This window comes from Alligator mississippiensis, chromosome 4 (genome assembly GCF_030867095.1).
Source record: "Alligator mississippiensis isolate rAllMis1 chromosome 4, rAllMis1, whole genome shotgun sequence".
Lineage (NCBI taxonomy): Eukaryota > Metazoa > Chordata > Crocodylia > Alligatoridae > Alligator > Alligator mississippiensis.
Genome location: NC_081827.1, coordinates 244542278 through 244568624, shown reverse-complemented (window position 1 = coordinate 244568624; position 26347 = coordinate 244542278). Strand labels below are relative to the sequence as shown.

The 26347-nt window shown below is 45.3% G+C and overlaps 1 protein-coding gene across 7 annotated transcripts in view; it reads left to right on the top strand.

Moving 5' to 3' along the window:
* The window catches only part of KALRN (kalirin RhoGEF kinase), a 759663-nt gene that overhangs the window by 656814 nt on the left and 76502 nt on the right, over positions 1-26347 (top strand). The gene's annotated exons all lie outside the window — the stretch shown is intronic.

Below are 26347 nucleotides of genomic sequence, written 5' to 3'. Positions count from 1 at the left end.
ACTTCGTGCCCCAAAATAAAAACAACTTCATGCCTGGTAACGTTTGTAGGACTTGGGTTTTCACTACCCACTGGAAATCAGTGGGGATCTTCTGAACACAGAACAGGGATTAAGTACCCTTCTATGGAGTAATCCCAAATCCAGTGCACTGAATAATAGCTAAGCTTGGCAGGTAAACCTGCCTTAGAAATAATGTTTGTTTAGCAGGACAGAATGACAATAAGGACAAATTTAGATACTTTCTCGGTTTGTTTAGTATCTTATTTTCTGTTCTGAAACTGTACGTGGAGGCTCTACCATCTCATGGGAAATAACATCTTTTTTTTTTAACCATTTAAAGGAGAACTGTATTTATTTCCCTAAGCTGACACAGCTGCTTACAGAACAGATGTTCTTTCCAGCTGTGGTGGGGTAACAGTACCAACAGAAACCCCATCATTCACCTTCTCAGTACGTTAGCCCTAGTTACACAGGCTTGGAAAGTAAGGTTGGCAGACACCTATTGAAATGCCATAGCAGTGCATTGACTAGTCTCTCCTGCAAGGTTTTTGTAAAAGGAGAGGTGTGGGGGGGGGGGAGCTTTTTTTTTTGCAGGGGGAGGGGGTGGTGGTGGTTTTTTTACCAGTTTAAAAAAAAAAAAAAAAGCCCAAATCTTGGAGTGTAGAAACAGTCCCATGTTCTCCAGCAAGGGTTCCCAAACTGTGGTACACATAACCCTGGGGGTACACAAGACATCTCTGGGGGGCTCGTGGGAGAAATTATGTAATGGTGGATTTAATTTTCATTATAAGTGGCATTTAAGGAGTTAAGCTATGCTGGTAGGGGAATGAGGGCAGCTGGTAAATCAGATAGGGGGTATGCAAGTTTAGGGCTTATGGAAGAGCGGTTCCCAGCTTCATTCTCTGTCAATCTGCGTTTTCACAGAAGGACACTTACTTTAACACAGGACACTTAGGACTCTGTAGGAGCCAGCGTGAGGAGCAGTTCCTCACCCCAGGCTGTTTTGATGGAAACAAAACCTAATTCACTTGTGTCCTTCCATTCCCCTCCTCCCCACCCTGCCACCCACCATAACCACTACACCCCCCCTGCTGTCTGGTACTCTCAGCTCTGCATCAGAGCAGCTTTTGGCAGCCATCCACCATCCTTAAGCCCTGAGAAGCATCTCGTTTGTGTCTGAGTCTGCGAGCAGACTTGAACATTGTTCTTAGGAAAGCAGTTAGTTTGGGCTTTTTCCTGCAGAAGAGACTTCTCTGCTTACATTGCCAGCTGAGCAGGTTTGTAAGACCCGTGTGTTGTGTGCTCAGGGCTATTACAGGCACAGGCCGATGCTTAAGTTTTCCTAGAAATGTTTCGGGGACTTGGCATTCTTGTATTTAAGGAGTCAGCAGCCTAATATGTGGCTTTTTACTCAAATACCCATTTTCATGCCCTGATGGAAAGCTTTGCTTACCTTGCGTGTGTTGGAGGGCAGTGTTGCGTTTCCAAAAATGCCCTCTTTTATTTTTAAGAGCTAGCATTTTGCTTTGCTCCCTGTTTGCTTTGCTGCCTCTGGCATGCTTGTCCGGGAACACAAACAGAGGCAATGCCCTAGGAAGCCTCCTGCTTTGGTAATCGGGAGCCCACTGCGAGCTCTCATTGTTGAGAGAGACAGGCTGGGAAAAAAGCAGAGATGTCAGTGGTCTTGATGGATGCACCCAGAGGAGCTGGAGGCAGAGGTCAGTGTGGCCCTTCAATAAAAGCAATAATGCCTCATGGCTTTATTAGACGGGAAACTTAGTGTCCCCTTTGCTAGCTTATTAGTGCATCTTTCCCTTCACTTCTGCCCTCTCTGTCCCAAAGGTTTAGAAGAGGATGATGCCTGGACCCTCTTCCCTCGGAGAAATAAGTGTTAGTATTTGTGCCAAGAAGGGAAGTAAGGGCCAGTGCAAACCAGAGGAGGAGTGGGCTAAAGTTGAAAGGATACATTTTATCCTAGCTACTATGGGATTGCAAGGTCAATAGGACAGGAAAAGTATTTGGGAGCTTTTTTTAAAGTCTTTTTTCTGAGTTTGGACGGGATTGACATGCATTGAGAACAGCTGCTCCACACAGCAAAGTACAACCAAGCCTTTGGCTGGGGAAGTCTGGGGGCTGAGCTAGGGCTGGATGGGCTGTCTAGATGCCAGGTCTTCCTGAGCCAAGGCCCTTGCTTCAGTCCTGGTAGCCATGTAGGCAAAGCCGCAAAGATTGAGGACGCCAAAAAAACTTGGTTTGGCTTTCAGGACTGAGGTGCACGAGCTAAAGCTTTTCCAGCCTGTGGAGTGTGCTGGCGTGCAGGCTCTGGTCTTCCAAGAAATCGCTCTTGACCTTGTTTGGCAGAGCAGGCTGCCGCAGAAATGAGCCTGCAGTATATTCCAGTGCTTCCCGTTCCATCAACAGGTAGGAAAATACATACCTGAACCTTAACAAAACACAGAAAAACTTGGCTGACCTGCAGCACCTTTGTAAAGATTAATTCTGGTCTGGTCGGAATCACTCAGACCTGTCAGTCTATTTTATGACCTTTAATTTGATCAATGGAAAATGTAGCTGAAAAGGGCTCTAGGACAGACTGCCTTTTTAACCCCACAGTGCATGGCTTTGCAATGCAGGCGATCTGCTCAGCTGATATTGCATTAGGCCCAAAACGGTCCTGCAAAGACAACGAAGTGGGCCCAGCTGTGTGTTCAGCCTGTCCTGATTTTTGGTGTGAATTTTACAGGGTGTCCAATCTGCACAGCCCGGGCCAGGCGGGGAGGGAATACCTTTTGGGTGCCAAACAAGGGAATGACCTCTGAGCTTGGTACACAGAGTCCTTATCTGTTGTGGTCTTCTAAAAACCCGATAGCTACTGAACAGAGATGGTGGCAGGAATATTACTGGCAAGAATTTAATGAACAAACCACAGCACAAAACGAATGTCAGCTGTCAAGGACAGGTGGCTCATGCCCAGCAGAGTCGGGTTAACGCCCTCCAACACACTTCTGGACTCTTTGTTGAGTCTAACAGATTTAGTATCTCCCTAGTGCCGGTTCCTGGGAACGTCTCGAGAAAGGACGTCTTTCTAGAGGGTAGGGGGTTATGGTGGGGGGAAGAAAGAGTCACTACTTCCCTTCAGTATTAACCTTCTGGGTTTTCAGCTCTTGGCTGCCCATACGCCAACACAGGGTATGCTTGTGTTACTGGTGATACCTGTCTGTTTTCATCTTGTCTTGTTCCTGGTAGCGAAGGGTGCAATGTCAGCTGGGGGAGAGGCATGTAACCGTCAAGCTGTCATCTTAAAAAAGGAAAGCTGCTGAGATGGTGAAACACCAAAAACGCGTACATTGACGGTTTGGGGCCATGCGGGCTATGGCATCATTGGTACTGCATGTCTTTTTAAGCTTGGAGAGAGAGTATCTTAATGATGTTGCTTGATCGCTAGAGGCCTGAGCATGGACTCTTCATTGCCAGTGGCAGCCTTTGTATTTTTAGAGCTCTTTCTTTTTTACTTGTGCCCTAGCCCTGGTTTTCAATAGACTTGCTGTGGAAAATGTGTAATGAAAAGAAATAACTTGTTCACAGAGCCGGCAGGTTTCGGGGCAGCCTGACTTCAGATTTGGTCTTGTTGCTGCTAGCCTGTAAAAGGCCCTCTCCCTCTGACTGGGAAGATGTGGATCTTCCTCCTATTGGTGACAGCTGCCTGGCATGTCTTGTGCTTTGGCAGCACTGGGTTAAGTTTATCATGCCCATGAAGTGACTTTCGATTTGGAGAAACCAACAAAAGTTTTTTGGTGCGTTCTCACGTAGAAGTGTCCTGCCCCCCTGAGCGGTGCCAATGATTTGTATGCTGCCTAACGTGGCAGGATTGCAAGGAATTGATTGTTCTTCAGTGTGTGGGCTGGTAGGCAATGATAGCGTGGGAGATGCAGAGTCCAAGTCTTACTCCCAGAGGAGATAGCTAAATGGTGTGAAATACATGTGGCCTTGACTTTGGTTTGAATAGCACAGACCTCATGTGACGGGGCATTTTTGCAGTGGAATTTGTTGACTTCATAGATATCTCAGAATACTGCTCTTGGATTTCAGCCACCTCCTGTCCTTCACCTGAATGTGTGTGTGTGTGTGCACGTGCACACAGTTTTTCTATGCTTAGTTTCTCTATAACAGGTGCATGGTCTAACTGGCTGCACAGAGGAACAGAAATGAACAGCCAGGAAAAGTTATCCGACACATGCTGGGCATTGTTTGTGGTTTCTCCCTGCCCCATGCAGCCCTCTGTAGGAACTAGATAAGGACTCCTGCTCTGCCCTCGAGTGCAGAGAGCCGTGAATCCTAATATAGGAACACATTTCGAGCGTCTCATTTGCTTTCATCCATAAAAAGAGCAGTAAGGGCAATGGCTTCCTGCTGTCCCTCTGGCTGATTAACTTAATCAGCCAAAGCCCAAGAAACACAAGAACTTTTGCAGTGTCTCTTTAGGTCATCTTGTGTGCTAATGTAAAGAGACACCCTGACAGTACAAAACTGACTGGAAGCAATTTGATATATAAAAAAAAAAAAGCTCACATCCTAAATCTGTTCTTAAAAGCAGAAAGGAATTGATTGTGTCTCACTTGGAATAATTCGGTGTTCTCTGAAGCAGCACCGGTGTACCCAGCTGGCATCTGGTGTATCTCTGGATTAGAAGCAATTATTTCCTAATTCTAAAGAGAAAATGCACAACATTACCCTGGAGCACCTGAACTCTTGAAGGAGTGAGCAACCCGAGTGCAAGTGTTGTTACTCAGTGAGACATCTGCGCTAAAGAGAAGATTCTTGCGATATATTCTAAATAGGGCCAGGCCCGGGCTTTATGTGCCTTTCAGTCGGGACCAGATTTTACAACCAAAGTCCCACTACTGAGAATGTCCTGTCTGAGGTTGTCTCAAGCTTCAGTCTGGAGCAAAGCTCAAAGAATGGTCGATGGAGGTGTGTGCTGTGGTGGGCAGGGTCCTTTGGGTAGATGTGATCTCTTTTATTCAACCAACTAATAAAAGAAAAAAGTTCTTTGCAAGCTTTTGGGTGCAATCACCCTTCTTCAGGCACAGGGAGTCTCTGCTGTTCTGAGACTCCAAGGACAGAGGAAAGCTCAAAGTGTGACAGGAGGTCAGTGAGAACATAAATGTGTAGAAATTATGAGAACAAAAGGTAGAGAAGGGAAGGGAGGAAGGAAAAGCCAAAGGTAAGTAAGGGAGACTCTACTGTGGTTTCCCAAGGTAGGAAAGAGGCTGTCTGTGGAAAAGTAAATAGCTGGAAATTAGGAAGACAAAGGGTAGAAAAAGAAGGGAGGGGAGGAAGGGAGGAAAGGAAAGTGTAAGAGGTCAGGTCTGGCCCAGACCTGGTGAATCAGATGTCAGGCAGGTTGTAATGTGTCCTAGATCCTATGTCTGTATTGAGTCCATGATTATTCTTTTGCATCCAGTAGATTGATGAAGTGAAGTTCGTAGGCTCGTCTATGAAAGGTGTTTTGTGCTGTGGTGGGCAGGAGAGGAGCCCTAAGCCACTTGATGTTTATAGAAAGCTGCAAGCCACCTGAATTAAACTGGTAATTGATAAATGTATTAGTAATGCAGAGCACGCATGCAACCTGCCTTCACAGCGCTGCCTCCCTCGGCCCCCCGGCATTTGTTAAAAATGTTCAACTTCAGCCCCTGATAGGCTGCCCCAAGCTCAGTGGCAACAAAGACATGGATGTTTTGGTGCAATGTGCATCTGAAAGAAGATGTCCTCTGCAGGCTGTATACAGACCGGGAGTTGTGGTAGGAAAGAGAGCCATTTCAAGAGGCTGATGAGAATTTATATATGTCAAGTCAAAGGTACTTCTAAGCTGAAGTGCCTAGTCCCCGTGGGCAAGCCAGTTTCTGAAGCCAACAGCACACAAGGGAGAGGGATGGCCAGCATCATGTCTTTAACCAGGTACCCATTTGTTAAGCCAACTGGAGGCAGCTTCTGACATGAGTCCAGGGCTAAGTTTGAACTTACGCCTCTGGAAACATAGCAAAATATCTGTTACTGAAGGGACAGTTAAGATACCCATCTACAACTGCCCCAGACAGTCTACTGAATACTCTAGAATACAAATGAGCCACCTGTTGTAGTACAATATTTAAATTGAAGTAGAATCGCACTTAATGAAGTAATGGTACTACGCCACCCTTAATGGAAATAAAACGTTTTTTGTATTGTTACTCTTTATTGCAAGGTGACCGAGCACAAGACACACAGATTTGAATGGGTATTATGCAAAGTTGAAATAAAGAGCATACTCCTCTTTCCTTCCTTCAGCAGTCAACGCCTGAATATGAATAGCTGTGCGCTCATGTATGCCAGCTCTAAACTTTTTTTTTTTAATTGCAGAAGATAAGAAGCTAATGTCAAGCCTTCCCACTTCAGTTCATTACATAAAGAAAATAGAAGGCCCAGTGTTTCCCATCTGCCTTTAGGAAAACTGTAATTGAAAATCTCTATCCTTTGTCTCGCCTTTTCGCTAGCCTGATTTTTCTTCTCCCCTTCTATATCTCTGTCCGGCTGTACTGCCTCCTTCCTCCTTTTTCTCTTTTTTTTCCTCCTTTATGGATTTCTGATTATTTTTCAGACTAGTGGAAGACATGTAGCGTAAGATTAATCAAGTCAACTCTTCTTGGCTTCGCAAGTAGTGACTCTGTATGGTAAAGTCTGTGCAGTCAATCTCCTCCGAGGTCTTGACTAAATGGTCAGAAATCCTGAGACTTGCTGGAAGTTCAGGAAATTTGGCTCAGCTGCAAGTGCTGTCAACAGAGCATTAATACCAGCTATCTCTTTATTAGGTAAAAAGCAAGTCCTTGTGAAAAGGAGCTTTTTTAGAAGGTGCTGGCATGGATGAAAGTTGCAGGCATTAACGAGAATGGCAGAGCATTGTTAAGGAAATTAGTACCTTTCTGCTACATGATAGCAAGGGTATGATCTGCATTGAAGTATGTTCATATTAGGAAATGTTATGGGCTTGAATATATTATTTTCTATTTAAAACGGAGCCATGGTCACAGTCTGTAAAACATAATGGAATGCCTGTCAAAATAGGATCTGTTGAAATCAATGTGGCAGGGAAAAACAATAGTGAAGACGAAGGGTGTCAAACAAGTTTGTTGAGTTCTCTGGTGCTTCACAAAAGACAAATATGAGGAAGCTGCTGAATTCTCCAAGTAGGCTTCCTGGGGAAAGTCTTTCTAAAAAGCCACAAGCAGTAACACACAGAAAGTTTGTAGTCTGGGCACTACCATCCTGCTACCTGGCCAGGCTCTTGCACACGCTGGAAATCTGCCCAGTCCTTTCTGCTGTGGGGTTTTCATTGAATTCCCAGCAGCAAGAATTGTTCTGGCTAGTCCATTTTTTTTAACATATGATATCCTTTTCCAGCACCTGTTTTAATACAGTATATATTGCAAGTGAAATAAAGCCATCTGGGCATGGTGTGTGGGCATGGTGTGTTTTCCAAGCCGTACACACAGCATTTCCAGTGAGATGAAAAATGCTGTGCCTTACCTTTTTTTCCCCTTCACTTAGCTTTCATTATGCTTTACAAAAAAACTGGTGCTTTCAAGTCTGTGTGTGGGTGCCTTTTTTTTTTTTCATTTGAAAACTTTGTAGGTGTCGCTGTCTCTGTCAGTTAGACAGTTTCAGAATATGAATAATTAAATCAGGTACAGCTTCTGAGACTTAATTTTGCCAGCATAAGGTCCTCTAAGCAGCTAGCAGTAAGCTCTTTACATGATTACTTGGGTTTAAGCATTGTTCAATTTGAGTTGTACAAGAGAATTTTTTTTAACTGGAACATTAAAAGTGAGGCCAAGACTTTGGGAGCGGGGAACGTGTGTTGTCGTGTTGTAGTTACAGTCGCGGACCAGTGTCATTGTGAAATGTTTCTTAATCTTGATCGCTATGCAAGGCTGCTTTTTACTGCTCTGCTGAGGATGTGTCCTCTTCTTCCATTGGTATTTAGTATTGCAAAAGAAACACGTTGCCACTCCCAGTCCCAGTCCTTTGGAAGGACGCCCTACTGCTTAGTTTATATCTTTTGTTGCATCTGTTGAGGCCTACTGGATGTGCTTGTACTGGGAGTAGTAGACCCATGCTTCCTAATTTCTTCATTACCTGGAACCATTACATATGCCAAAAGATAAATCTAATTATAACTGTATGCACCAGCTACCTTTTTGATCCTTCAGCTCTTCTTATCTGTCCTTAAACTTGTGGCTGCCTCCTTTGAACCCAGTAGCATTCATAGATTTCTAGAGTCGGAAGGGACGTGGTAGATCATCGAGTCCAACCCGCTGCTCCAGGCAGGAAAGAGGGCTGGGGTTAAGTAACCCCAGCCAGATTCCTGTCTAACCTCCTCTTGAACATCTCCAGGGTAGGGGAGAGCACCACCTCCCTTGGGAGCCCGTTCCATATTTTGGCAACCCTTACCGTAACGAATTTCTTCCTTATGTCCAATCTAAATCTGTTCTCCTTCAGTCTGTGGCCATTATTTCTGGTAACCCCAAGGGGCGCCCTGGTAAACAGAGTGTCCCCTATTCCCTGCTGACCCCCTCCTGATGAGTTTGTAGGCAGCCACAAGATCGCCTCTCAGCCTTCTCTTGCGGAGGCTGAAGAGATTCACATCCCTCGGTCTGTCTTCATAGGGTCTTACCCGCAGGCCCTCAACCGTATGAGCAGCCCTCCTCTGAACCCTCTCAAGGTTATCCACATCCGTCTTGAAGTGCAGCACCCAAAACCAGACGCAGTACTCCATCTGCGGCCTCACCTGTGCCACATGGAGGGGAATTATCACTTCCCTAGACCTGCTCGTGATGCTCCTGCTGATGCAAGGAAGAGTGTGGTTAGCCTTGCTTTTATTGCCTCGTCACACTGGCGGCTCATGGTCATTTTTGGGTCAACCAGGACTCAGATCTCTTCCTGCTGTTGTGGTGCTCAGAACGGTCCCCCCAGGCTCTAGGGGTGTTGGAGAGTCTTTGTCCCCAGGTGCAGCACCTTGCATTTACCCTGGTTGAATTGCATCCTACTCTGATCTGCCACTTCCCCAGCCTGTCCAGATCTGCCTGGATTCGCTCCCTGCCCTCCAACGTGTTTATTGTGCCCCATAGTTCAGTGTCACCTGTGAATTTGGACAAGGTGCTTTTAACACCTTATCCAAATTGCTGATGAAGAAATTAAACAGCACTGGTCCAAGGACAGAGCCCTGGGGGACACCACTGCCCATGTCCCTCCAGGGACTGATTTACCATTCAGGACATGGGAAAGGGGGCATACAGAAATTTTTTCTTTTCCAGTTTTCAAATTGTACACATAAGCAAGAGAACAAGAGCTTTCATGAAGATTAGCTTTACACCTTTTTGTCTACAGCTGAATGAGTGAGGTTGATATTATTCAGATAACAGCACTGTTTTTAACTTCCATGAGTTCATATGACAATATAAGAAATGACATGAATTTTGCTTTCATGCTGACAACTCTAAAACCTTTCCACTTGCTGCAAGAGGCTATGCGAAACTATAAAATTGTATTTATCTCAAGACTTGTAGTGATGAGAATAATTCGATTTAAGGGGGAGACACAAAACAATTGCAATAAGAATAAGTATACCTCGGCTGGACAGCTGTAAAGCATGTGCAGTAAGTGGATTGTGTTGTTTTTCTACCATCATTCAAAGATTGGAGTGCAGTAGCTCTGGGTATTGTATGAAGAATGCTTAAATAGGAAGAAAAGCTTTGAAAGACCTAGGTAAAATTTCCTCACATTGCATTTGACTCCATGCTCTACTAAACGGTGGACTTTTTTCCCTAGGAAGTTGTCTTCACTGAGACACTTGAAACTATACAAATCTCTAAAAATATTATAGATTATACAGAACATATCTAGGAGGAGCAGAGCAGAAGGATAGCTACTTTTGCGTTTTGATACAGCAGAATATAGTAATGAGATAGAAGACGGCTTAAATCCACAGAAGTAATGTAAAAGGAGGCATTTAAGGCAGCCGCCCCAAACCCTGCCATCTTTCTCCAGGATGTTTTACAGCCTGCTCAGGTTGGACGAGTGGTGGACCAGGAAGGGACTGCTGTGCCCAGGCATGATCTGGGATTTTAGGAAGTGGTATTCATTCAGAAGAGGTGGCACACAGGGAAGACCAGCCACTTTCTGAACCACTGTGGTTGTGCTTGAGAGCTGGGCAAGAACTGCGTTTTCTGTGTCATGGGAACAATGAAAAATGCCCCATTTCAGACTAACGTGAAATCCAAATGAACACGTTCTCTACTTCCAGTGAAAACAAATATCGACAGAAATTGTTCGTTAAGTCTTTTGAATCATTTAAGTTTGGCCTGTGTAGAAACCTGTGGCTTTTATATAAACCATTAACTTTTCTATTTTTTTTTCTTTATTTTATTTATTTTTGCATCCAAATGACAAAGCATTCAGTTCCTGAAACATCAATGCATTTTGATAAGGTTGAAATACTTTAATTTTTCATTGCACTTCTAATTTTAATTGTAGTTTCAATACAGTTTGGTATGAGGGGGGGGTTTGGACCAAAAAGTCACTTTTTTCACCAAAATGTGAAGAATTGGAAAAAGCTTTGACTCACTAGTCAATTGAAGACTTTGCATGCTGCAAGAATCTGTGGAAGCAGGTTTCACATCAAGAAATGCTGGAAGTTAGGCTATTAGGAAGGCAGTTCACTGCACGTGGCTAAACAATACCAGTTGCCACCTAACACTTGCATTGCTACGCTGCCTTCTTAACTAAATAGTTTGGTGTGATGTAAAACAGGGAGGAAAAACTACAATTTCTTCTTAAGGACAGCTTGCAAATCTTGATTCTTTAATCAGGGGTGAAAAGAGGTAAAGAAGTAAAGGGGCCAGAGTAAAGAGAGCTCTTACTAAGATATGCCGATGAAACTCTTCCTCCTGGCCAGCACTTGTATTTGAAGAACACTAATTTTTATTCTGTACAGAGAGCAACCATATTTATTCTTTGGATTTGGACATGTTTCTGTTTGGCTGGAATTAGTCATGTCAGCTTTATTCTGGGAACGTGTTGGTTCACCCCAGCTGTGGGTGACAAGTTGCAGTGATGTGAAGTACGTGCCTTTCCCTTGTGAGTCTAATCAACGTTTTGGCCTTGCTATCAAGTCTACGGCTCTCCCGTTGCAAAACCCAGCCGTCATCCTCTCCCTACAGAGCTATGGGCCACTAAGCTTGTTTGTGCATGTTCTGGACCGCCATGTGCATTTAGTTTTGGCGCATCAAAATGTCCTTAGTGAAGTCCTGACAAAACAAGCAATAGAACTGAAACTGGTAATAATAACGGTGTTTAAATTTGCAGTGTGCTCCCCTCTCCCCGGGCCCAAGGGAAAGCTAGTAAGTACTGCCTTCATTTCCCTTGTCATGCACCTTGAGGGGATGTGTACCAAATCATTTCATGCTGAATATTTGACTACAACACTGAGGCAGATTTGTAAGAAACCTGCCATGAACACTGAGCTTATTCAGCTCTCCAAAACCCAACATTAACATATGGTTTCGGACACAATCCACTGCTCTCAAAACAGGAGATTTTCGGTATTTAATTTTCATGAACAGTTTCAGAGGATGTGAAAACCTAAGACCCTTTTACTGCATTTTTTGATCAAATATTTCTGGTTGGCCAGCAGAAGAGTCCATTTAATTATTTGTTAAATGGATTAGGATGTGGTTGCCTGTGATAGCTGGGCACTGGACTTGGGGAATTGGCAGCTCCCTTCCGGGCCTGTTTTCTTAAGCATCTCTTTCCCTTGCTGGTTTAGCATGTAGCAGAACTGGGGCCTGCAGCAGTGGTAGCACATCTGGAGATATGCCTCCAGGACTTTGGCAGTATTTTGGTGGGACTGCATTTTATCCAGGCTGGCTACAATATTTTGCTGTGATGGTGACCGTGCATCCTGCTCCCCTGCTTTCAGCACCAGATGTCACAAAAAAGGGTTTTTTCAGAGTTAATGCCTTGTAGGTACACCCAACCTGGAGTAATATGCCCAATGTCCATATTAAAGACTGAGCCAAAGGTGCACAAAGTGACTTCCCTGAGTTCATGCAGCCAGTCAGTGGTGAAGTGAGCATGAGAAGCCAAGCTTTCTGGCACCCCAGCCTTTTGCTCTAATTGCTAGACACTTTCTTCAGGTTTCCAGGCTCGTGCAGTACAGAGCATCATGAGCAAGGGTGGTGAAACAGTGCATTCAAATGGCACTGTGAATTCCTTCTCCTGTCTCGAGGCACGAAGCATTGGCAGTTCCCATAACTTTAAATGCAGATCTGTGCTGTGGCCACCTATGACAACGTGGCCACAGTAGTCCAGTGCCACCAAACGGTGCTGTGAGGCCCTCTGAAAGTGTGGGGCCACTTGGCATAATTTAACCGCACACACTGAACAAATACTCTTTTGAGAATATTTTGAAAAGATGATGCCTAATTATTCCTGTAGGGGGTCTAATGTGTGTATATCTGTGATCCAGTTTTAGCATCATGCAATTAGCATTTTATGGCCTAAGGACTCTGAATCAAGACGTCCCTTCATTACTGATTGTAATGTATGTTAATGAGAAATCCAGATGTATTTTAACTTGATATACTCAACTGGCTAGATGCTTTTTGCATAAAAGATGATACAAAGGCTTATAACTGAAATGCATCGACTCGGGCATGTTTCCTATCTTCCGTGTTTTCATCCTTGAGGTTCAGTCATCTGAAAGGATTCTCAAATGTTAATTCAAGTCACCTTATTTCAAGTGAGGTCAGCTTCTCTGGGGGTGCAGTACTCGTTGACTGTTGGCCAAGACAACAATCAATGGCAAAGTGGACTTTAGCAGTTAAGCTCTGGCTTCCTATCTGCTGTTCAAGCTACTAGATGTGTTCTGCAACTTCGGTGTAGTGTTACTGCCAGATGCACTCCTGCAGATCAGCTAAGTTAATTATCTAGACTTCAGCACTGAGCTATGATGTCAGCAAAATAGTAAGAGTTTGTAATGAAACCCAGTCAGAAATCTGAGCGTGCCTGTGGTCAGACCAGGCCACCTTGCAAGTAGCAACAATGACTCTGCCCAGATTTTATTTTTAAATTTGGCTTCCAAGTCAAGTAACTATTTGGTAAAGCACCTTTTCTTCACTTTTTAAAGTTCTTTTAAGGTTGGTGGCTCCTTCTTGCCAATGTCCTGGGGTATAACATGTCATTTGATTTGATAAGCGAGGCACCAAAGATGCCAAGTAACGTGAAGTACTAAAGGAAACGAAACGGTAACATTTCTGACACGGCTGAAAAGGAGCGTGTGCATAGGTGCTTTGGGTGTTGAAAGCTGCCAGTGGACTGTAGTAGCCCGGTAGAAATCGGAATCAACAGGATTGGCCTGAAGTCTGACTTTAGAAAGGTCACTCGTTAAATCACTTCATTAACATGACTCTCAAAGGGCAGGAGCTTGGCAGCATTCACCAGAGACTTTCTCCTACCCGGCCAACTTCTGAGACACGGGCAGAAATGAGAAATCTTTCTTCTTGCTGCCTTTTCACAAATCTGACATTGCAGTTTTGGAGCGTCTTGTGGGTCCTTCTTGTTTTGTTTTTTCTGATGCTGGTTCCCCAGACTCCCTTTATGGAGCGCTAAATGAAGACAGAATGACGCGTCGGGGATACTGAGTTCTTCTTGTCGCTATTTGGGGCTATTGGGTGATGATACAAATTGAATCGAAACCTTTAGCAAATGTAACTAGCAGCTTTTGGGGATATATTTAAAGCCCTCCAAGCTCACTAGCCATTCTTCCTCTAACTTTCCAAAAGTCAAATATAATAAACACAGGTAATTCATATCATCGTGATCACTGTATACCAGGGGTGGGCAAAATACGGCCTGCGGGCTGGATGCGGCCTGCCAGGCCATGCTATCTGGCCCACGGAGCCGCTAAAAAATTTAGAAAATTAATATTTATCTGCCCCTGGCTGCCTGTCATGTGCCCCTCGATGGCTTGCCAAAACTCAGTAAGCGGTCCTCCACCCAAAATAATTGCCCGCCCCTGCTGTATACACTTCATTCATTCCTTCTCTTAGCCCATCTAATTGGCATCTCTGCTATAAACTTGTATCTTCCTTTGAAGTTGCTCTAAAAGTCCAGGGGTGGAGGAAGCTGCCACTGGAAGCTTAGGCGCGGGAGCATTCAGTGCGACTTCGGCAATGCTTAGCATCAAACAGCTCTAAACTCATTCGTATGGCTGGTTATGTGATGCTCACGGTAGCCCCAGGACTGTTTGTGACATATTTTTATTCTATCCTTCTCTCTTCGGGGGCTGTTGGGTTTTGAATAATTTAAGAGTGAATGGAGGAGGGAAACGAAAAAATGTTACGTGGGTTTCCACCATGGCTGCAACCGGTGTTTTTGCTAATAGGAGGCTTCTCCTGACCTTTTCTTGGGGATGGACTTGGGACGCCTTCACTAGACACCCGCGTTCCCCTGCCACTGCTTAATACAATCACGTGAATAGCGGTGTATTCAGCGTTGCTCAGGACAAAGATTTAAAAGAATTAGTCTTTGCCCTGAGTTCTTCATAGCTTCCGAACGTCGGAGGAGAGCTAAGCGTGGCTGAAAGGCAGCTGCTAAATATTGGAGACTTGCTTCATTTAGCTAAAGGCAGCCCTTTGTGCCATGCCCAGTGGTTTCGATGCGTGCTTGTAAGCCATGCATCTGCCTGGAAGGCTTTGTAACAACCGCTCTCAAAATGATTTGAGTGATCCCACACCCAGAAGTCTTTTTTGCAAAAAATTTATTTGCAAATCTTCTATTTTTGGTCCCCAGCACGGATCTGATTAGAGCTTCAGTTATTTCTACTAGGAGCTGGCTGGGAGCATGTCCCCAGTTTCCTTTTGAGGCAAGAAGCTGTAAATAAGTCGGGACATTTATACGATTTCTCTGAGGTTGTTCTGGGAACTAGAAGCGGAGGCATAAGGCGGTGTTGGCTTCAGCAGTGATGTCAGCCTGCTGAGGAATCGTTTCATGACATGTGGAAAAGTTCATACAGTAGTTCAATTTGGGAGCTGCTGAATGAAGCTGACCCTTGATGTTTTCTAAAAGAATAAGGCTTGTGTTGTGTTAACAGCTGCTTGGAAAACATGTGTAATAAATTTTGGTTTTGTGCCTACCACCGGGATGAAAGCGGGTATTCCTTGGGCTCTCATATGCTGACATGCATAGCAGAGAGTGACAAAATAGCTAGATCAAAGCAAAAAACACACTGGGTTTGATTCTGCACTGGGTGCCTTAACATAAGGTGCCATAAAATGCTTAAAGCCACAAAAGCCTACTTGTAATTGCTGATCCTTGGTTTTATTAGTGCTTCCCTTTTGTATATATTGCTTCACACACACAATTAACATTTCTCTTTTATTCCCTGGGTTACTTTCCAACATCAAGTTTCTGCGGAGGTTTCATGAGAGCTGGTTTTGTATTAAGCCTCCAAAAATCTCTTGCCAAATATGGATCTAAAAAAAAAAAAAGAAATTCAGAATTGGGGTCTGGGGAGTTTCACAGGGAATAGCAGTATTCCCCCTCCTGTGCAGCCTCCAGGATGACTCCATCCTTTTCATGGTAAAGGAGTGCTTTGTGAACGTGAAAGAGTGCTAGTGCTTAAAATCATTTCAAAGAATTGCTCAGCTGCCTTGACATAAATATTGGTTTGTACTTAGAAAAAAAAAATAGACTTTACAAAGTAGTATTTAAAGTTTCTCGTTCTCCAGAGAACTGCTAGCCAGCTGTGTTGCTTTCTGGGGGGAAATACTTCTATCCGAGTTCTTGGCAGCTGTGCTGTGCTTGTTCCAGCTTTGGTCTGAGCCGCTTCAGACTGTCATCTCAGCCTAGTTTATGTGTTTTCGATGGGTTTTCGGTTTTGTCTGCTTTTTTGGGGGGGTGGAGGGTAGGTTTCTGGGGGAGCCGATGAACACGAGGGAGGCCACAGCTTGTGCATCATGTGGGACAGTTGCTAACAAGTACATGACCTCTTTCATGCGTGCTTATTTAGTAGGAACTTCTAAAGGGAAAGGACCATGTCTCGTACCGCAGAGAAGCCACCTGTCCTTCGCTTAAGGAAAGTGCTGCTGGACGCGTTGGGGAAAGAAGGGACGATTTCCTTATGGTCTCGGGGAGAGCCTACCTGGCGTGGCACCCACCCCATTGCACTTCATCCATTAGACTTGAGTCTGGGGCGTACCTCGCACAGCGAATCACTTAATGGAAATCTTTTTCTCCAAGCCGTGCTGCTGAGACGCTTGTCAAGGGCTGAGCTCCTCTATAACAAAAGCCAAGTGGCTGATTGGCCTGTCAAAGCAGCGCTGGCTTGTCAAGAAGGCAGGTGAGACAAATGGAGCAACTATTCGTCGCTAAAGCCGCCATTCTCGTTACCCTGTTCTGTTGGACATGCGAGGGCTGCTGCTCGCCGCACTCCCGATCATTGCGGTCTCGCCTGACCGCGGGCAGCTGTGCGCCGATCCTTTGTTCCATTAGCTCGGGTCTCAAACCGCTCTAGCTTTCTACTGCAAGAGCATGGAAATAGTGTAGACTGAGATGCTGCAGCCTGTCTCCCATCCTCCAGATGATTGGGCGTGAAGATTTCCTCCCTGCCCCCCTTGGAAAAAGAAAGGTTGCCTACAAAAGTGGCTTTACTCGCGTAGTGTGCTGAGCATAAGAGAAAGTAACTGCCCTGAACACTTCACTTGCCAAAGTCAATTGACCATTTCTTGCAAAACAGCAGCGATGCAATGTCTGAATTCATGGGGGGGTCTGTCGCTCAGCGGCTGCCTCTCCTTCCACAACCTCCCTTATGCTCCCTTATGCTGCTGCCTCTCCTTCCATAACCACGGCACTCGTTTGCCGCGTTCCCTCAAGTTGCAGTACCTCGTTTGCACTCCCAGAAGGCTGCAGGCTTCTTTAAAGCTGGCTCCCCAGGCTTTCAATTTTGTTTTGGTTTTTAGCTCTCAGACTCTGGCCAGATACAGATATTGCACTTCTCCTGGTAGAAACTGGCCTATACCCACAGCAGAACAAAAGCTTGGTTTAAAAAGGGCAGAACCTGGTCTAATATTTGCAACCCCTGCAAGCGAGGCTGTGTTGTGTTTGCTACTCCCCGAGATGAACTCTGCCACTCCCAGAAACCCACAAAACTTGGATCCATTCTGCCTCGGGTTGTTCTGAAAGTCTGTAGGCCTTCGAAACTTTCCTGAAGTTGCGCCAAACTCATACCTGACCTCCAGATAGCGAACAGGAGCTTGCAACCTGACGGGCAGAGCGGAGACCCGGTGTGAGATGCCAGCGTTCCCAGAACCTTCTGGGGAAATCCTCGTCTGAGCGATCGTCAGCTAAAAATAAATTTGCTTAACTGAAACTAACCTCGGGTTGCCATGAGTTATGGATCATTAGAATAAGTTGCCAGGCACTCGGCTTTAATTCATTACTTCCTTCTCTGAGGTGGGGCCAGTATGTAGCGCCTGAACACTTCATTTTGCCTGGGGCCTATTTTTGTGTTTGAAAAGCATGACCAGAAAGAGGCGTGTTCCTGAACCTCAGGGAGACAAATGACCATTTCCAGAGTGCCCTCTGCTTTCGAGAAATCTCTGCAAAATATGACTTTGTTTTAAAAAACAAACAAACCAACCCAAAAACCCCTTTTATTGACTTAGGCAGCCTAGGTGGGGTATCTGCTTCCAAACATCATCTGAATTGAATAAGCCTGGTGTCTTGCTCATTCCAAGAAATATAAGGTATTCAGTAAAGAGGCTATTAAGTTTTTAAATATCTAGTGCAATTTTGAGACTATTAAGTTTTTAAATATCTAGCGCGATTTTTAGTCTCTGTTTTCTGTTAATTTTGGAACTCAACTCGTTTGCACATTCATTGCTAAACCGGAAAGTCAAATTTGAATCTCCTGTAACTCAGAAGCCTGAAAAATTCCTCTTTGCCGGACACTTCTGCCTCTGAGCTTTTAAGCAGTGTGTGTTACCGGATTTCCATCTGGGCGCTGTGCTAGAATCAAATACGCGAAGGTGTATTAGATGAATGGATTCTATATAACTTTGTCATTTTGAATCTTGGGATAAATAATCTCATGCCCTTTCACAGCTCCAGCTCTTGAAAAATTGTGCTATATATATCACTCTATAAACTAATTCATTAAGATGCAAATCTACCCTGTCTCCTGCCTGGTTTCAGACCGACTCTGCAAACTAATGTCTCTTTGTGCCTAATCTCACCCATGTAAATACAACCATTTCCTGGCAGTTTTAGTTCATACCTCTTGAGTATTGCTGGAAGGGAGGAGTTGGGGCTGCAGTGAGCCTCCAAAATGTAGATTCATTTGTCAGCTACCACCTCATTTTCAGCAGAGATGGAATCAAGCCAACCCCTTTGGATCTAACCATGTCCCCAGACTTCACAGGGAATGTGGAAAATCTGTACTTGAAAATGAATTATGTAGCTTGAGCTCATCTTTGTTGACTGTTCTGAAACCAGGTACCGGGGAATTTCTCCTGACTTCCTTTTGAGCACTGGTGTAGCCCAGGTTCGTTTGGAAAATGCACCCATTGTGCTGAAACGTTTTGATGCTAACAAAAGCGATACGAGGAAACGTATGTGGCACATTCTGGGTTTCATGGTTTAACGTTGTATTGTAAAAGGGTTGAAATGTTGTTGAGTTCTCTTGTGTTCCTGGAGCCTTTGGTGATCGCAGTGATTGGAAGTGTGTTCTCTGTCATGTGGCTGCATTAATTAGCAGCAGTGTAAATAATTGACTGTTAGTTTCCTTCCAAAATCGTGCTGGACTGTTGCCATATACTTTTCTCCTGAACACTTGGCAAAGCCTATTTAGGTCCAGCCATAAAATTGGGATCTGGATTTCACCCTCCCCAAATCCCAAAGCTTAGGAATCTGATCTGGGCACCAAACAAATCGGCACCCGCGAAAGCTTCTGAATGCAACTTCCAACACACCCAAAAGATCCCACGAGATTGCATTTTAATGACAACCTATTTCAGTAAGAAGATTACCCTCATGAATAATTCCATTGACTTCACTGGATGGCTTGGACTGTAAAATATTACTCAGCGGGCATGTCTGCACAAGACTCTTACTTGTGGAGTTGCCTAATTAGCTCCACAGTAAATGTCTTGGCTTCTACATGTGTGGCCCTATTGGGCCACGGGAAACTAATAAACTCCGCAGCAGGGTAGAATTTGTGAATACAGGCTGCAGCGACCCAGCTCAGTGTGCTGCGGTCCGGGTGCACGGGCAGGTGTGTGCCCAGGAGCTTCCCAGGAACAACAAACTGCAGAGCAATAATCTATGTCATTTATTGCTGCCCCCTAATGGCACGTGTAGATGCATCCAGAATTGCTTGGGTTCAGACAGTTGGACAGGATTCATTGATGAAACTTCCCATTAAGATGCTGTGATCATGTTCCCCTGGTCTAAAACAGCATTTCATCCATCCATAAACCACTAAATTAGAAAGAAAGAAAGAAAATACTGCAGGACTCTCTTGAGTTGTCCTTAAAAGTCTGATTCATTGGGGTTTCTTCTGTGTGCAGGACTTGGAATGAGATGCTACTAACTGGGTGCGTCTGTCCTAGATGTTTACTGTGGAGTCGACTAATTGGCTGTACAGTAAATGTCTCATGTCTACACATGCACTCCTATTAGGCCACAGGAAACTAACTTACTCCACAGCAGGGTAGTACTTGTAAATACAAGTTCTATTCTGCTGCAGAGTAAATAACTCTGCAGCAGAGCATGTGTAGCACATGTGGCTGGAGCAGGAGGATGCTTCAGTGTGGGGGCTGCCTTCTGGTTAGCCCCACGCAGGAGCACCCCTATGCCCCAGCCAGCCCCTCCACAGCGTGTGCCCAGGAGCAATAAACTCAGCACTAAATGCTAGCGTTTATTGATCCACTTTAATTGCACATGTAGACATGCCCACTGTGTAACAATATCATCTTGCATTCTTCCAGTGCATGGCGGAGGCGATGGAGACATTTAAAATGACTTGTATTGAGCTCCAGTAACCATTTGCTCTTTCCTGGATGTTACTGGGACTGAATGTACAGTATGTGGCATTAATAAACTACTGTATGATTATTTTTTCCCCTTCAACTTGCGCTCAAGTGGACTGTTTCCAAGTAAACGCGCCTTTAAATTTTGCAGATGTTTATTTAGCTTTGTGTTTAAAGTGACCAGGGTTCGTGAAACTGGTAGCACAAATGTTAAGGCTTTTAAACTGGATTGTGAGTGTCTGTTGCAGCTGTGCTGCCAAGCCAAACGTTTCTTGGAGGTTTATGGAGAGGTGTTTTAGTGACACTCCTCTCCTCTGAGTAAATGGCTTGGCCAGGAAATGAAGTTCAGCCATAGTAGTCTGCAGAGCCCAATGCACAGTTTGGTTCACAGATACGTTTCTGAATGCTTGCATCCCAGCACAGTGGTTACATTATACTCGGGGGAACATGAGACCAGCTTATGCTGCAGCTGTTCCCAGACATCTTGACAAACCTGCAGTCTGCTCTCAGGGCATGGCCAGAAGTTCTGGTCTGCCCGTCTTTATGGATAATGGGAAATTCCTGAATTAACAGGAAACGTGACTCTGCCCTTCCCACGATGCTCCCTGCTTTTTCTTTAGCAAATTGTTTCCAGTCTGCTTCAGTAGGATCGGGCTTGCATAGCTCATCATGCTGGTGCTTCTGGGAATAGAAGAAATTAGAGGCAAATCCTTTCTCTTTCGTTTGATACTTTTCAGGGTCTGAATTTCAGTGTGTTGCCAAATATAGCCAACACACACCTATTGAAAAGCATGTTTCTGTCTGCTATTCAGTAAGCCAGGCTTCTGGTGTAGGCCAAGCCCTTGCATCTTATTATCCAGGTCAGTAGTGGTCTGCTGTAGATATAAATTGTGTGCTCAGCACTAGTGACACAAATTGTGTGCTAGTGACATCTGGTCTGGCAGAAGGCATATGTTGAAGAGCTTTGAATTTAGCTATGTTTTTTCCTAAATGGGATTAGGAACGTTTTTCTGCTTGTATGGATGCAGGACAGTACTAAGGTGCTGAACACGGTAGCTGTTAAACCTATCGCAAGAGCGAAGCCATGGAAGTTCCTAGGAAGCTGTCCTAAAGTGAGGAAGACAGAACAGAACTATCCCTAAACCCTATCTGTCCTTCAGTGTTTGGAAGGGATGCTTTACCCTTGGCTGATGAAATTGCCATGGAGACTGGCCCCAGCCATGCTGGCAGGGTGCGCAGGAGGGCAAGGAGCTGTTCTGGAGCCACTGGGATCTTGTGGCAGGGGCAGCTTGGTCCGGGGTCAGGCAGAGCTGTGAGCTGCAGCCTGCACGCTCCGGGAAGGGACATGCAGGCAGCAGATCACGGCTCTGTCCCGGCTCCTTGCAGCGGTGACAGCCCGGTCCCGAGCCGGGGCAAATCATGGGTTTGCCCTGGCCCCGGACCAAGCTGCCCCACCACAAGATCCTAGCGGCTTTAGAGAAGCCCCCTGCCCTGCCCTGCTGCACGCCCTGCCAGCGCGGCTGGGGCTGGTCTCCATGGCAACCCCAGCCTTGTACTATCACAGCACAGGTGTGGTTGGGGCCTCCATGGAGACTGGTCCCAGCCATACTGGCAGGGGCTGCTGGGAAATGGAGCCCACTGCTGGCCATGGTTCCCTCTAAACTGCGCGCATGCATGGCCATGCACAATAAAAAATCTTGCCACGCAGTAATGTTTTCATGCCGTGCACACACCCCAACCCGGCCACAGGCTGCTGCAGGAGGGGCGGGCACACAGATACCTGCGCACTCCCAGTCAGGATGGTAGGCAAGAAGATAAGTTTCTTTCTTTATCACTGGGCTTGGGGGGAATGGGGGTTGGGGAGGGGGAGCTCCACTACCGGCTGTGGCTGGGGGGCAGCAGCCCCCAGCACCAAGGACCTTCTTGGAGAGGAGCTGGGCTGCAGCTTCCCAGAAACTTTGAGCGCCACCTCCATAGCATGGCTCAGAGGGGCCGGGCCACAGATCAGTGAGCGATCATTGCTGCCGCCCCTTCCTCCTCCTTTCCTGCATCGTGCGGCAGGCAGCAGGTCCTCCCTGGGGCGGGGGCGGGGGCTGGGGCTGGGGCAGAGCCAGGCTCCTCTGGCTCCAGGTAACTGCTCCCCAGCCCCTTCGGGTGAGCTTCACCCCAAGCCCTGCTGGCTTCACCCTCATCTCCTCTTTCATGTCTGCACCACGAGCCCCACAGCTCCTGTGCCAAAGCCTGGCAGCCCCATGGGTCTTCCATGCTCTGCCTGCTCCCTGCCTCGGCACCTTGCTGCAGCCTTTGAAAGTGACACCATGTGCCTCGCTGCCTGGTGAGGAGGCGGCGGCAGGATTTAGTCTTTAGTAGACGTACGCGGAGAAAAAGTTACTTCTTAAATAAAAAGCTATAGTATCATCTTTTGTTGTTATACTGCGGGGCGGACCGAAGCAGCATGTGCAGGAAGGGGGAGGCGGGACCAATTTGAGAATGAACCGAGGCAGCATGCTCACGGACTGAAGCGGCGCACTCACAGATCGCTACATCTTAGAGGGAACGTTGCTGCCGGCCCGCAGGCCAGACTTTGTCCACCCCTGCTTTAGGTGCTCTGTGAACTGTCAACTGCATCACAGATCTGATGTTTGTCTAACCTCCTCCCAACCATGCAGTTGGTCCAATAAAAGATATCACTCAAAAATCTTTGCCCACCACATCACCAGTCAGTAAGAACAAAGTTACCATCCACTGGCTGTTTAGTAGCCTGGTTCTACCCAGGAATTGGTTTGGCACATCGCAAAAACAGGTGCCAAACTGGGTACTAATAGGTACCCTGCCTTGGCAGTGGCAGCAGTATGGCTAATGATTACATGTGCATGGAAAATGATGCAAATTGCCATGCAAAGGATGGGGATAAGAGTCAGAGTTGCAAGTGAGAAGAACAAGGGAAAATGTTGAGGTAATGGAGATCAGTACAACATAATGTATCTTGCCAGAAATATTTTCCTGACAAGCTTTCCTTTTTTCTTCTAGCCTCATCTTTCGAGTATATTAATCGTCTGTCCTGTAAAGATGTCCTCACTGGTAGGGTGAATTACATGAGAACAGTAATGTCCTGTAAAACGTGATGCATCCCTGCAGGAGAAGTGGACATGACTTGTTCCATTTCTTAGTTCGTCGTTTAGGGTCCCTCCCATCAGAGCTTTAATGAATTAATGCCAACTTCTTACTATAGTGAATTCAAGAGGGTATGAGCTAGTTTCAAGCCTCTGCGTATACTTCTTTGGCTGGCGTTACCTGAGCACTTGGATTCTGTGATTGTCTAACTCAGTGACTCTCAGCCAGGCTGCTGCAGCACCCAAGGGTGCCTTAAGACCCTATCAAGGGTACTGCAGTGTGCCACACAGTACCAGTGCTAGGTGTGCATGATTCACAAAATAAACCCAGAGATTTCAAATAGAAATTCATAGTGTTAAAAACACTTTGACCTGCTGTGGCCTTTTTGAGGGTATTTTGGGGGTTTTTTTGCAACAGAAGAATTGTTCCATTAGAATTGTCATTTTCTGAGGGGTGCCATAATCTAATGAGGTCGAGAACCGGTGGTCTAACTAAAGTAAAAAGTGCATGTTTGACTATAAACACTAATCAAAACAGATCTGCAAGACTTGAGTTTTCCTCTCTTCCTCCTCCACTTCTGGAGAATATGCCACCTTTGAAACCTCTATTCCTCTGCAAAAGGAGATACTTCTATGCTCTAGCTGTACTGTACATGAAATCCAGGACAATCCACTCTTAGGTTTGTCGGCATGATGCCTTCCACTCATGTACATGAAAGCCCGTCTTGCTGCTCTGGTAGCAGCTCTGTGCTAAGAGACTTGCCTGGAAAGACAGCTCTTCTGTTTTGAAGGACAGCATTTCAGCAGCAAGAATACTTTGAGCCAAGAGATGTGGAAAGCTTGCATTTCACCGGTAAAGTGCAGCAAGCGCGAGCTAAGCTAGGGAGGAAGGGAGCTTGCACCGCATATCGCTCAAAAGTGCAAGGTTACCGTTCTCAAAACCTTGAATGTTGCTGACCCAGAGTATGCTGATAAAACTTGACTTGCAAAGAAACCGGTGAGGGCTCTGAATGCAAGTGTCTGAATGCTGTCAGGCAGCACAGAAAATGGAGCCATTTTCAGTGACTAGGTTATCTCATACCAGTGTGTCTTTAATACTATTTCTGTGAACAACGTAAACTAAAAATGATATCCGTAGTAACTGACTGAAACCAGCCATTTTTACAAATATGGCAGATGCTTTGGTCTTCGAGAGATGGTAAAATGTAGTGGTCAAAATCCCCGGGCAATAGTACCTTTTCAAAGGTCAATCAGTTAGCTGGCCACTTTCAACTACAGGCAATCCTCAGACTGACGACACAATCGGTTCCTGAAAACCGCGTCTTAAGTCGAAACGTTGTAACTTGGAACCGATTTTCTCATAAGAAGCAATGTTACAAATGGGGGATTGGTTCCTGAACCCAGGCCCGATACACTATTTTCACCAAAAATACCCCAGAATTTTGTACTCAATCAATTATAGATGAGTAATATAGCTACATTAATGTATTTATATTGTAAATAGCAATCATATTGATTTGGAAGGACTTCTTTGAGGTGATGTTGCTGGACTTGTTGAAGGGCTCTTGGCTGGAGTCTTCTCAGGAGTCTCGGCTGCAGGTTTTTTCTGGAGTCTCGTCTGCTTTCTTAAAGAAAGCGTCCAAGGAAGTTTGGACAGACGTTCTCCAGGGAGATGAGTGACACAGCAGACTTGTTCACTGGTGTGGCGTCACATCAGATCAAGCGTCGTAAAGGCAAAACGGACGTCAGAAAGTTGAAACAGGGTTTCAATTTAGAAACGTCGTAAGTGCGAAACGTTGTAACTCGAAACATTGCAAGTCAAGGACTGCCTGTAGTTCCTTCTGTTTCCAACAGAAGTACTTGAAGACTCCTAATGTTTCAGGAGTTTCAGTTTAACCATGTCCACTTGATTCTACTTAAACGTTGAAAAATATGTGTAATTAAACTTAATGCTTTCCCTGTGTATGCAATAAGTTCTTTGGTTTGACTTGGGACAGAGGCAATCCGTTGGAAAAATATTACTAGCAAAAGAGATTTAGTCTGAGTCTATTATTTTAAAAATCAAAACGGCTGGTTTCTTCAGCCCTTTACTTGAACAAATATCCCACTATAGTCAGTAGGGACTTTTGACTCAATCCTTCAACCTTCAAATAGGGCAATTAACCTCAGTTGACTTCTAAAACTAAGCATCCTTTAAAACATAGCTGCCCAATCTCTTGATGAAAAGCCCTTCTGCAACATGTGTTACTTATTATTTCTAATGGTATCCAGTTTATGGGTAGTACATGCCTGCACCAGACTTTTTACTTTGCATTGAGGGAAGAGGTTTTGAAATGCTGGTCAAGATTCATGCAGGTTCCTAGTGACTTCAGGTCTGGTGTTTGGGTGTCCAGCTTCTACATGCCTCTTAACAGGCACTTGGTCAGCATATCTGAATATTAGCTGTCCATGAAATCAAACACCTAAAGTCACTAGTCGTTCTTGTTGGCGAGGGAAGGGACATATCTCTGCTAGAGACTCACAAACGTCAGTCCAGGCCAACTATTCCTAAAGGAGACCTAAGCAATCCTTTGTTTGTTAGTTATCACTACACTTCTTGAGCCTGGCGTTTTTGGTTTGTCCACTGCTTGGACAAAGCGGTAGAGCTGGAGCTCTCTTTTGTATGCACAGACCTCTATAACGGTGTAGCCCCCCTCCTAAATGTCATGGGCTTTGTCAATTCCAAGCAAAACCTTAGCTCCTGAATTTAAGAAGGCTTTCTGTTTTCTGGGGTGGTGTTTTTTGGTTTGAATATTTTAAAACATGTTTTTTAATTATTTATTCCTTTTTATGGTGCATCAGCACTAGACAAGGTGTGAAATTGCTTGACAAGTTGCTTTCAGGGGCCTGGGAGATGATTGCAAGCGAGGTTATTTGAAGTACCCTACAGAAGTGGAATAAGCGTTCTGACAAACAGTAACTTAAGAGCCTGGATGCTGGTGAGAAATACGTAGGCATTAGCATCTGATGGGGTGCTGATGGGTGTCAGAGCTGTGCGGTAATTCACTTGCTGTCCTGATTTCTGTGCCCCGCCGCAAAACCTGAGAAACTTTTCAGCTGAAACCCAACTTG